This window comes from Mytilus edulis, chromosome 10, assembly GCF_963676685.1.
Source record: "Mytilus edulis chromosome 10, xbMytEdul2.2, whole genome shotgun sequence".
NCBI lineage: Eukaryota > Metazoa > Mollusca > Bivalvia > Mytilida > Mytilidae > Mytilus > Mytilus edulis.
In genome coordinates, this window is record NC_092353.1 from 56083714 (window position 1) to 56097859 (window position 14146).

The window sequence follows — 14146 nt, forward strand, 5'->3', positions numbered from 1 at the left end:
TGAAAAAATATCAGCCTAAGATGGAATGAGTGAACATAGCAAAGTCACTACTGACATGAGTCTTTAAAGTAAAAACAAACAGTATTTATAAAAGGGCAATATGAATGGAATATTCAAACGTATTGAGAAAGAGTTGACCAGTTTTATACCAAATTAAAAAAAGGAACGAATACCATTCAAAAATTGTTGAGTGATTTTAAAGGCAATAATAATAAATATTCGAACTAAAATGCATACAACCACATTGAATTTACTTTTGATTCACAGAAAGATTAAAACCAATATTAAAAAAAAACACACATATTTTGCAATAAACAAAATCTGGTAAAAATTAAGCTCCTATAAGTAAAAAACGTTAAAATCTAAACTGAAAGAAGCACGTTAATATTCATTTCACAATTATTGAAAGTCGACGAAAAGGCACAAAGAGATTTGCAATATTTTAAATCAAAGAAAAGAGAATGATGTGGAACAGCGATCCGATACGAAGGAGGCTCTGTCACTGACAATTGAATATCAGTAATTACGACTGCATTTTAAAGTAAACTCATCATAGATACCAGGACTAAATTTTGTATATACGCCAGACGCGCGTTTCGTCTGCAAAAGACTCATCAGTGACGCTCGAATCCAAAAAAGTTAAAAAGGCCAAATAAAGTACGAAGTTGAAGAGCTTTGAGGGTCAAATTCCTAAAAGTTTTGCCAAATACAGCTTAGGTAATAAATGCCTGAGGTAGAAAAGCCTTAGTATTTCAAAAAATTCAAAATTTTGTAAATAGTAAATTTATATATATATCCATATCAATGACAATTCATGTCAGACAAAAAGTGCTGACTACTGGGCTTGTGATACCCTCGGGGAAATAAATATCCACTAGTAGTGGCATCGAGCCAGTGGTTGTACATAAACTCATCATAGAAACCAGCACTACATTTTGTATATACACCAGACGTGCGTTTCGTCTACAAAAGACTCATCAGTGACACTCGAATCCAAAAAAGTTAAAGAGGCCAAAAAAAGTACGAAGTTTAAGTTGAAAAGCTTTAAGAAGACAGAAAAAAGAATGTGATAATTAATTAAAGATATGTCTCGTATATGTAAGAGAATAATAATCCCTTTCTTCATGGTTAAGTACGAGCCATAGCGAGTACTTACCATAAAGTAAGGGATTATCATTCTCTTACAAACTTAGAATATTGTGAATTGATCAAAGCGCAAATGATCTCTTGATTGGTTGTATTCAAGAATTTGTTTCATTGTTGGTGTAAATTTAAGTGATGTGACTTTTTTTTAATAATGTAAACATAGAATTATACTGAAGGAATGAACAATGTCATCCGACTTTACACCGAATTAGGAATATAAAGCAGGTAAAATGCAGTTTCTAATGAAATGTAGTATTAATAACAACCGAAAAACAATTGATGTTTTCCGAATACCACATGTTGGCGGAATTTCGTAACGCAAAATAGGAAACTGACAATTTTGCCGGGAACAATATTTTCGGCTTAACAAAACTATGAAAATATAATTAAACGTTCATAACAATGACAAACAGACAAACAAAAGTGAAAATGACAAAACATAGAAAACTAAAAAAATAATCAACACGAACCCTAATATGCATGATACATTATATGAATATACATCAAAATGGCTATTTAGTGTTAGTATTGATAGCACTAAAATTGTAGTTTTAAGGAAAGGTGGAAGGGTCCATATTGATGAGAAATGGTATTATGATAAAAAAAAAAAATTATAGCAGATTTCAGTCAGTATGTAGCTAATGGTAAAATCTTTGGTTAGCTTGCTTGTTAGCTGAACCGTGAAGTCATTGTTAGGTAAGGTATACTACCCTCCTTTTAAAGTAGCTTACTCCTACAGAGAGATAGATTGGTTATATGTTGGGCTAGTCTACTATTAAAGGAGGGTAGTTTACCTAACCTATCAATGACTTAACGGTTCAGCTAACAAGCAAGCTAACCAAAGATATTACCTATAGCTTCATACTCACTGAAATCTGCTGTACCTGACTTGGTGCGCATAAAGCCCTGGCAATAGAGAGAGTCTACATGAACTATTGTAAAAATATACTTGGTGACATTGGTGTTAAATTGTCTACTAACAATGTTATGATGATATATCAAGAACTTGGCAGATTGCAAGATTTTAAAATATTGGTTTAAATTGCTAAATACTTCAAACTGTATATTGAAAAACCTTTATAATTACTGATATTGCGAATGAGAGAGATAACCAAATAATAAGTGTAATTGGTTGTATTTTATAAAGAATGAACTTTTTGTTATTTGTTTAGGTGATGTAAATGGAAGAATTTATGGTATAACCAGCCATAATAGAACTTGTACTTTTTGTAAAAATGATATTTGGATGGAGAGTTGTCTCATTGGCACTCACACAACATCTTCCTATATCTATATATAGAAGATGAGTTTCATTTCATCCCCAAATTTATTATTTTTCAAGGTTTTATTGAGCCATATTAAAAATAAAACCATCGATGTTCAAATTTATTTAATTAATGAGTACAACAATGTAAAAGAGCTGTGTAATTTAGGTAAATCTATATTTAGATCTTTTAAGCTTAGAACTTATATGTTAAAATAATGTTTATGTATAAATACAACACCTTCTGCTATTTTGTCACATAATTTATGTTTAAGTATGTATTGTATGTATTATTGGTGTTGATGTACTTCAAATATGTACCTATAGTTTATATAAACTTTCATTAAGAAGATAAATATAGTTTAATACAGGTATGGACGAATCAGAAATGGAGAATTTAAAAATGTAGATAAGGCAAGTGTTGCAATAAACATACTCACCACAAGCAAACACCGACTGATGAGTGAGTTGAACCTAAATGATTAACCTAAGTCTATTAAGTTTTTACAAAATCAACCCTTATCTTCGTTTATTTTTTCTTCTTAAGCTGACAATATCACATTGATTGGTACATGAAACATCAATGTACCTGAACCTTATTAAATTATGATGATTATTATTTCAACCTTTACTGAATACACTTATCAAGTAACATACAATTGAATATGTCAGCATTTTTATATTTGATGCACATTTATCATGAATCAATATTGTTCCGCTAAATTAACAGTACTGCAAATTCCTAATGTTTGAAAAAAAACATTACAATCACATCTTTATACCGTAATAATCTATCAGAGTATATGGTATTGTAATGGGGTGTTCATCTTAAAATATGCGACAACAAGCAAGTCAAAATAATGAGGAAATGGTAATTTCTCCTCTTGAAATATGGATTGCATCAGTCTGTGTAAATCATCGCGTCATTGTTTTGATAAAGAAAGCCTGATTTCAGAAATCTAATTTTCAATAATTATTACAAAACTTGAAAAAAATGCATTGTATGTACATGTGATAATTTCCACAATAAAGCAAAGCCTGTGTTTCTGTATTTTCAATCATATTTCTAATATTTTTAACGATTTCTTCAACTTCACGTCTTTTTTTTATATTTGATAAGTATTCGACAAAGGGCAAAATGAAAAAAAAATGGTTGAATTTGGTGGATAGCTTCAAAAGAAAGTGACACTTATATTCATTAAGTTGTTAGATATATATAATCGAGCGTTCGATTTTTTCAGGTTGAATAGGCCTTCTCTTTTTATATTTATCTTAGTTTAAACAATATTGTCTTCAGTAAACAGATGATTAAATACGTACACAAATACAATACATGGATTGGAAAACAAGTGACAAGTCACGACAAGTCACTTGTTTTCCAATCCATGTATTGTTTTTACCTTGACATTCGGTATTTTCTTTAAAACCTTTTATATTCACTCAATTTTCGTTGATTAAAGATTGTTGTTAAAATGTAGAGTACCATCTTGCACAATAAGATTACTCTAGCACATTCAAAGACCTACTGATTTATCCGTCAGTCTTGTACTTTTTAAAGCTGTCGTGGAGATAGGCTTTTATTAAAACTATCAATTATTGCGTTCGTATTTTCCAAACATGTTAACTGTGTGCGCTTTAAAACTCGTTCGAATATATATTTAGTTATTTTATACGGTGATGTAGCATAAACCGACAAATGTTTTACTCTCTCAGATTCATGTACTTATGATCTTTAACTTTCACTATTTGTGTGTGAGCATTCCTGAAGAAGGTAGATCCAGAAAAGTGCTTCTGACGCAACAAGAAATGTTCCTATATGTTCCTCGATAAGGATAGGTAACATGATAAGATACAAATAAAGGGGTTAGATGATCTGTCAAAATATAATATAATAATATGGTATATCTTAGCAAAAGCTAAACATTTGTATATTTCAATTTTCTTCTTTTTTGCGAAACCTATGGAGTAGTGAAGATATTTTATGTGGAAATTATTACAATTACCATAACAACATACACTTTGACTTGTTTGAGACAGTTAAACTATCACAATTTGAAAATCCGCGAAAAACTTAAACTAAACTATTTTTAACGTTTATTAGATTGTACATTTCATAAGCCAAATGCACATTTAACTCTATGCGTGTTCAATGATAAATAAATATATTATTCAAGATAATACCGATCTATGATATGAATTGCATATAACTTGTACTTAAGTATTACAGAAGAGGTAAGAAAAATCATCATTTATTAAAACAAATCATGTGAATTGATGTGTCAAGTAATCATAGATATAATTATTTCAGACCTCTAACAATTTAGAAAAAATAACTGATTAAAGCCTAAGCCTAAGCCGGGCAAAGAAATGAGAGCTTAGCAGAGTGAGGTATATATTCCTTAACTTATTAAAGTTTTTACAAAACTTTGAATTTTTCGAAAAACTAAGGATTTTCTTACCCCAGGAGTAGATTACCTTAGCCGTATTTGGCACAACTTTTTGGAATTTTAGGTCCTCATGCTCTTCAAATTTTAATTTGGTTGGGTTTTTAAACTGTTTTGATCTGAGCGTCACTAATGAGTCTTATGTAGACGAAACGCGCGTCTCGCGTATTAAATTATAACCTGGTACCTTCAATAACCATTTGTAACAAGCAAAAAATATATAGTAATAAATATTGAAAATTTACTAACACAATATCCGTCTGTTCATACCAAAAACGAATTATAAGGTAAAATGATGATATACATATATTTTTTATGCTTTATATCTGAAAAAGAAGATGTGGTATGATTGGCAATAAGACAACCGTCAACAAGAGACCAAAATGACACAGAAATTAACAACCATGTCTGTTTATTTATATTGATATTAATTTTATATTCTCCTCTTATATTTAATGCGTTTCCCTCGGTTTTAGTTTGTTAACCCGATTTTGTTTTTTTTCCATGGATTTATGAGTTTTGAACAGCGGTATACTACTGTTGCCTTTACTTGTGTTGATTTCATTCATTATGAACGTCATCGGAGGTTATCTAGATGGATAATTAGATATCGACTAGTCTGGAATATGCACGAAATACTAATACATTTAAAGAGCGTTGTTGATTGTTTCATTTGTTTTTATTGTAAATTTACAGTTTTTACCGTTTAGGTATGTTTTAATTCAATGTGGATAATATATCGGTGAATATGAATCGGTAAGTTATTACATACAAAATATATAATTGGATCTCACCATTTACAAAACCCACAATTTTCTGTTTAGACTATTCAATAAGCACATCATGAAAATAATGCAATAAACTGTGAACTGCTGCGAGAACGTTTTTAAATTGCAAATAAAATCACTACTGAATTTTGTTTATGCATTTGAAGTGGCAAGAAAATTTTCAAACACCGGTAATAAAAGGATTTAAAAAGGAAGGTTAATATATTGAATGTGTTGAACAGTAAAAGTACTTCTTTAAGTTTAGACGTTTTAGATTTAGGTTATTTTTCCGAATGGTACATGTTTTATAGTTGTGATATTTTTACTAATGGTATTTGAATTTTTATTTTTTTACCTAAAACATACGGACATCTAGTTGAAATGTCTCGAAAATAAGACATGAAGGTTTACATTTCTTTGCATATTTCTAGAATGCATATGCATGTTAACATAAACATTCTGTCAAAATCTCAAGCTTAATGAAAAATCATTGTAGTAAATCGTCTGTATGGTATGCCCGTCGGTGCCATAAACTAGGTGGGATAAATCAGATGTGGATAATAAAAATATCTTAAGATCTTTTTGAGTACATACAATCTAAACCGCTTTCAGCTTGTAACAGTATTAAAATAACTGACTTTTCTATACTTTACCCAAGTATATCCCATCCCTTTTTTTCTTTGAAGTTAATACTCACAGGGAGGCGATTAAACCAACAGTTCCAAGTAGTTAAGTTGAAATCATCCCATCCATAATTATAACGGACGATATAACGAGTTGGTTGGCCGATATAAATTATCCGTTTTATAAATAATAGCGGAAATGTCATCACTACCATCCTGTCTTCTTTCCCCCAAGATGAAATGTTAAAAAACACAACCTCCTAACGTAACAAATATGTTGTCAATTAATAAATCTAGCATCATAATGTCAGTTTCACAGAAATTTTAGTTTGAATCAGAGGGATTTATCCCTCTATAAGACAATATACCTGTAGCTTCGTTGGCCATTCTTTTTGTACGAAACAAACCAATACTTACTCTTTCAATATTATTTTTGATTTTGGAAAGGAGAAACGTGTGTAGAGTGTAGGAAAGTCAAATGTTTAATACTTTTGCAAGATGAAAGAGTCTTAGATTGTATATTCTCCAAAAGGTCTTTGGAATTTTCTAGTATTCTCATCTGATTAACGCCACCTTTATAAAAGGCAGTATCACAATAACTTCAAGCACGGCTTTAATTCCAGATAAAATTTATGTTTATAATTCAGAAAGAGGTTTATTGGAGCACTTGTAAAACCTAGCATTATACCGTTGTGTGTTCATATATAGTACTGCTTAGTGCGAAATACCTATGAACATCACAGCATTTATAGGTAGCAATACACAGTTAGGAAAAAATATTGAAATTTGCCCTTATAGATTTTACCATCCCCTTTTCATTGCTTTCTTGCAATATCAATCTTACTGTTTGTGTCATATATGTGCATATGTATGTAATCAGAATGTTCCATAGATTTTATATTCAGTATATAAAATGGTAAAAATATAATTTCTTTTGGGTGTATCTATGGCAACAATCTGCTTTTATGTGTTATAAAATATTGCAAAAAGGGGAAAAGATGTCACATATTTCCCCAAAATTTGTCTAAAAGTAGAATTTCAATCGCTTGAAGTAATAACTTTTCTGAAACTGTGTACATATATCATTCAGCAAATCCAATGAAAATCATATGTCTTTCGTCTCATTTTTTGTAAAATTGCGTGTAAAATTAGTGTAGAAAAAAAGTGTTTGTAAACATTACATTAATTTCTGGACCGATAGCCGGTCTAGCTATGAATATACGGATTGTCAAACAGAAAATAGCCCGTAAAACATGTAAAAAAAATCTTGATGCTCTTATAAACCATCTTTGAAGGCTAAATTAGCACTCAGCTGTCTCAAAATGAATTTTATTACACAATAACTTTCCTATTTGATAAATCCACCGGTGCCAAAATGCGAAACTAAACTCCTAACTGTGTATTGCTACCTTAGACTTAAGCAAAGGATCACAGATAAAATACCAAGATCATTATGACCAGCCTTAACCACAAGACACAAAGTTCTGTCATTCAATAGTAGTGTCTTTGTTGGTATTTATTAGTTCCAACTTGTGGTGGCAGAAACATTTGGAATCGTGACTCTTTCAATGTGAAAAAAAATATTACAGTATTTGCCCAATAACGGAATACATGCTATAAAATATTTTATATACAACACAGTATCCCCATGAACTTCTATTAGGACATGTAGGAGGGACGCATATATACGTCGAAATAGCAGTTTAGGTCAAATATAAAGGTTTACGTGTTGTCACATAAATAGAATATTAAATTATTAAGCAATAGTCAGACTGATAGGAACACTTAGTAGTAGATAAATGGAAAGGGCAAATTATACCATTTTTCTAAAAGGAAGGAGGAGACGACTGGATGTTTGAAACAATGGAAATTCCTTAGTCCGAAGAAAAAATATAGATGAGGAAAGACACTGTGACAATCTTAATCTAAGACAATCATTTACCGTCAAAACACATTGCACTTGAACCGTGTATAAAGATGTTGAAAAAATTGTAGAGCTGACAAAGGATACAAAGTTAGATGTAGTGAAACTTTTGCAAATCTACAGACAAAAAGAAACAACTAAATTAGCAAGATACCAGGTAGCGGTTTCCACTGAACAAGTGATCCAAGTTAAACCACACACTTACGCGTTTGAAAAATGAATAGAATTATATCACTCACGATGTTTAATGGATACTAGAAAAAAGTAAAATCACAAAAATACTTAACTTAGAGGAAAATTCAAACGGAAACTTTAAGTCCCTAATCAAATGGCAAAATCAAATGATAAAACATATCAAACGAATGGACAACAACTGTGATATTCCTGACTTGGTACTCGATTTTGTGATTGTCAAATAGGAACTTTTAATACAACCAGAATATGTATTGAAACCTGAAACAACATTTGACTATGAATCGGTTGGTAAACAGGGTTACTAAGCATACGACTTTTAGTTAGTTGATTTTATACAAAAATAGATTATTTCTTATTTGTTTACATTTTTAAGCTAAAGAAAGTATCGACACATGAGTGTTTTCCTGATGGTTGTTCCCAGATTGTAAAAAAACTATTGGTAAGCCGAATCAGAAACCTCCTGTATCTGAATGATAACCAGCAACATCTATAGTTATTTTTTACACCCTTATCCAAATCGTGACAAGGCATGATCCAGGTGCTCTCGAATAATCATTTAAGAAGTCGATCCACACATTGTTAATCCCACATTGCTTTTAATATTTGCGGTTTAAAGTTCCTGCATTTTAATTATTGTTGTCACTGTCAAAATAGAAGCTATTATCACAAGCCTATTTCATTTACTATAAATCATGAAAATGAGGTAATGACCAGATGTTACATGTCAGACAGACATTTCCATTCTCAATTTTATGTACACCTTATAATCATCCTATGCACTAAATATAGTTAACCATTGCGAATATTTTGTCAGTTTTTATGTACTCCCCCTTTTTTCAATTTGCCTTGGATTGCATTAATTTTTTAAAGTATGTAATTGAAAAACAGAATTTACCAGGAAAACTAAACAATGGCAACTGAGCCGCATGGAAATGAGGTTAAAGTCAGACGAACCCTGCCAGACAGAAATATAAAGTACTAGCAGATATTCAACCAGCCGGGAATGTTTATTTGAATATTGAACCATAAAACATGTATAAGAGATGATATCTAGTATAAAAACACTCAGTAATGGTAAGGCTCAAGGTATGTATACAACGTACAAGCTGAAATATAAAAAAAAATGTATTTAAACCTCTGCCATCTATCTTAACAGATTTGGAACAGGAAAGACATACCAACAGAACTACCAGAAGGAATTATAAATGAACTCTAAAAACAGAAATTTAGAAGACTGTGACAAACGGAGAGGAGAAAACTTTACTTACTGAACATGGAAAGTCCTCTGCAGAATAATCATCAACATAATGCAAGATGATCATCTTCGGAACCCAGCTTGTTCTTTCATTAGAAAGTTGTCAATAGCATCTTGCATTATGTTGATGATTATAAAAGATGTGGTATGATTGCCAATGAGACAACTGTCCACAAGAGACCAAAATGACGCAGACATTAAAACAACTTTAGGTCACCGTACGGCCTTCAACAATGAGCAAAACCCATACCGCATAGTCAGCTATAAAAGGCCCCGATATGACAATGTAAAACGAGAAAACTAAAGGACTTATTTGTATAAAAAAAATGAACGAAAAACAAATATGTAACACATAAACAAACGACAACTACTGAATTACAGGCTCCTGACTTGGGACTGTCTCAATCAAATGTTCATACTGGGAAATTTAGTAGAGCAGTGCATTGAACAGAATAGTCCCCAAATTATCAACTTTATCGATTAAAAAGGATATTTGTAAGTATTCATTGAGAAACCTTAAAAAAGATGATAAAAATTATTGAATTCCAGGTAAAATCGTCAGAACAAATATTTTATGATCACTTCAGTTGTGCAGTTTAACATGAATGTAACCTTTCAGAATAGTTCCACACTAAGCCCGTAGTCTACGTCAGGATTTATTTTAGATCTTTTGTCAGCAACAAGGAAACATATGCAAACCAGAACAACGGATATACAAAGGATAACTGTAACTTTTGGATTAACAAGAATGTGTCCAAAGTACACGGATGCCCCACTCAGACTATCATTTTCCATGTTCCATGGACCATGAAATTGGGTAATAATCTAATTTGACATAAAAATTAGAAAGATTATACTATAGGGAACATATGTACTAAGTTTCAAGTTGATTGGACTTCAATTTCATCAAACACTACCTTGACCAAAAACTTTAACCTAAAACTCCCACTTTCATTTTCTATGTTTAGTGGACCGTGAAATTAGGGTCAAAAGTCTAATTTGGCTTTAAAATTAGAAAGATCATATCATAAGCAACAAGTGTGCTAAGTTTCAAGTTGATTGAATTTCAGCTTCAGCAAAAATAACCTTGACGAAAAACTCTAACCTGAAACTCCCACTTTCATTTTCTATGTTCAGTGGACCGTGAAATTTGAGTCAAAAGTCCAATTTTTGCTTTAAAATTAGAAAGATCATATCATAAGCAACAAGTGTACTAAGTTTCAAGTTGATTGGACTTCAGCTTCAGCAAAAACTACCTTGACCAAAAACTTTAACCTGAAACTCCCACTTCCATTTTCTATGTTCAGTGGACCGTGAAATTGGAATCAAAAGTTTAACTTGGCTTTAAGATTAGAAAGATCATATCATAAGCAACAAGTGTACTAAGTTTCAAGTTGATTGGACTTCAGCTTCAGCAAAAACTACCTTGACCAAAAACTTTAACCTGAAACTCCCACTTTCATTTTCTATGTTCAGTGGACCGTGAAATTGGAGTCAAAAGTTTAATTTGGCTTTAAGATTAGAAAGATCATATCATAAGCAACAAGTGTACTAAGTTTCAAGTTGATTGGACTTCAGCTTCATCAAAAACTACCTTGACCAAAAACTTTAACCTGAAACTCCCACTTTCATTTTCTATGTTCAGTGGACCGTGAAATTGGAGTCAAAAGTCTAATTTGGCTTTAAAATTAGAAAGATCATATCATAAGCAACAAGTGTACTAAGTTTCAAGTTGATTGGACTTCAGATGCATCGAAAACTTCATCAAAAACTACCTTGACCAAAAACTTTAACCTGAATGGACGAACGGCGCCACAGACCAGAAAACATAATGCCCCTCTACTATCGTAGGTGGGGCATAAAAATTAACAAGAAGAAAAGCAGAATTCAGTGTAATAAGAATACTATAGATATAAGAAGATGTGTTGTTCAGATAAACAATTATATCCCACCTGTTACATTGGACAACGAAGAAATAGAATTAGCAGAGTTTCACATACCTGAGCTGTTTTAGATACCAACAACAATGCAACAGCCGACATAATAATAGATCATAATAGGATAAAACATTAAGATCAACATTGTACAAGCTTAGGAAAATATGGACAGCAAACCAGTTCAGTAGGAACACCAAAATCAATATAAAAGAAGAAACAGGTGACCTACAGTTGTTAATGTCTGTGTCATTTTGGTCTCTTGTGGACAGTTGTCTCATTGGCAATCATACCACATCTTCTTTTTTATAGATAGAATTAACAGGATAGTTGTGGCAGCTACGATTTCTAACACAAAACTGCTACAAAGAGCCAACATGTGCAGCATCAGCAACACTATTAAGACACAAGAGATGGGATAGGAAAGGTCATACTGAGGATGGACCCATGAAACGATGGTCTAAAATGAGGTCAAGGTCAGATGAAATATTGTCAGCCAGATATGTACACTATACAATTATTCCATACACCAAATATAGACATAATAGTTGACCAATTTCTTACAGAATCTGTGGATCAGATTTTACCACAAAAACTTAAACTTGATCCCTGATCCACGAAATGAGGTTCAAGTCAGGTGAACCCTGTCTGACACACTGCAAGGCACCCATATACCTAATATATATAGCTATCCTATTACTAATAATAAGGGGCGAAGTAAACATTTATAAGAAAGACCTTGAAAAAGCGTTGATTGTCGAAGTCTGTAATCAATTAATAAACATAAATTATTTCACATGACAAAAAACTACTTTTTTTCCCAAGTGGTACCTGAACCATGAAAATGAAGTCAAAGTAATTCGACATATACAAGAAGGAAACTTGGTAACATAAGGTATCTGCATACAAGGTATGAAGCAACTAAATCTCTACCTTTTGGAATCTAAAGCTTCACACAATTGTTTAAGTTATCATTGCCAGATAGTAATAAACCCCTGTCTCACATTTTGACATTTTTGTTGAATGCTTTACAAAATCTCTGACGAAGTTCATAGCATACATGTAAGGCTATACGGCATAGCAACAGGTCATCTCTCAATTACTCATAAAGTTGATGCAAATTTTTGTTAACACATTGATTATATGTCACGACCTATAGAGACATTTGATTAAAACTAGACGGCTAAATATTTGTATTTTGTAAACAGCCAAATAGAGGCCCTCTCTTGCATTGGTTAAAACGCCATATTATATCTCTATAATCATTTGGATATTAATACTTAAACAAGATATTTTGGCTATAATTTTTATTAAATTAATAAAGTTGTAAAGATGTATAAAGTACAATAAAAATTCATATATGTGTATATTAAAGAGAGTAAATAGATAACTACTAATCTAACAACAAAAGTACTTGTAATAAAGAAAATATAATATCAAATATTGCTTATAAAAACAATAACATGTCAATTATCTCAGTGACTTTGATATGGTTTATAATCCCATAAAGAATAGAACCAAAATATGGCACCAAACTATAAATGAATTAAATGCTTTTTACCGGAATATTATATGTGAAATGCTTGCATCAAGGGCGTAAAGGGGGGTATCTGCACAGAAGAACGTGAAATAAAATTGCCATTTCACGATGAATGAACAATTAAAAATGTCTTACACGTTGATCTTTTTCACAAGTGAAATAAAAATGGCAAAACACCTTGCACAAAAATAACCCTTTGCCCCTCTGCATCATTGATGATGATTGCTCTTTAATAAGTATTGATACTCATCTGCTCATTTTCAACAAAACTTATCATTTTCACAGCACAATTGTTGACTATTGATAATTTTTAGTTTATTTACTGTTTGAGTTCACAAAATTTACCTCATTTGAAAATGAATATTATTTTATTCCTTGCAGATTGATGTTGAATAATACAGACCCCAAATGCATAATGAAAAAAACTAGAGGTACTAGTCCATTAGGTCACAAAATGATAATCCCTTTCAAAGCCCATTTTTTCGACTAGTAAGATCACACATATAATTCATACCAAAAACAAAATGGGATGTGCAAAACAGTATTATATGGTGAACTTTTCCATGAGTTTTCTTTTTATTGAATTCTGATTTTGTGATTAGGGAGAAAGGGAAACCAATGTGTCCTATAGTGTACAGGTATGACACAGTTTGTGCCACACAAAGTAAACTGCAAAAATCAATTCTTTAAAGCAATGAAATAGAGACTTCAAAATAAATATCAAAACTCATTAGCAAGACTCTGTGATACAGAAGATACAATATATATAAGCAAATAATATATTGGCTAACCCCCCCCCCCCCCCCCAAGGGTGACTGGGGAATAGAAATATGGTCACTTGGTCTTCTCCCGACCGGCAGAAAAACGCTTACCGAAGTGGGGCGTCCGTTTGGCTGTGCGGGATGTATCAAGTTCGTAGTCATGTCCGGTCAGAATGGGGACGTTAAATCCGATGCCTCGTGTAAAGAGAGTGCCATGCTCTTTGCACGTTAAGAACCCTTGCAACAACTCTTTGAGGGGTTCGTAGGTGGCCTGTTTCAAGGCAAAATTTCTG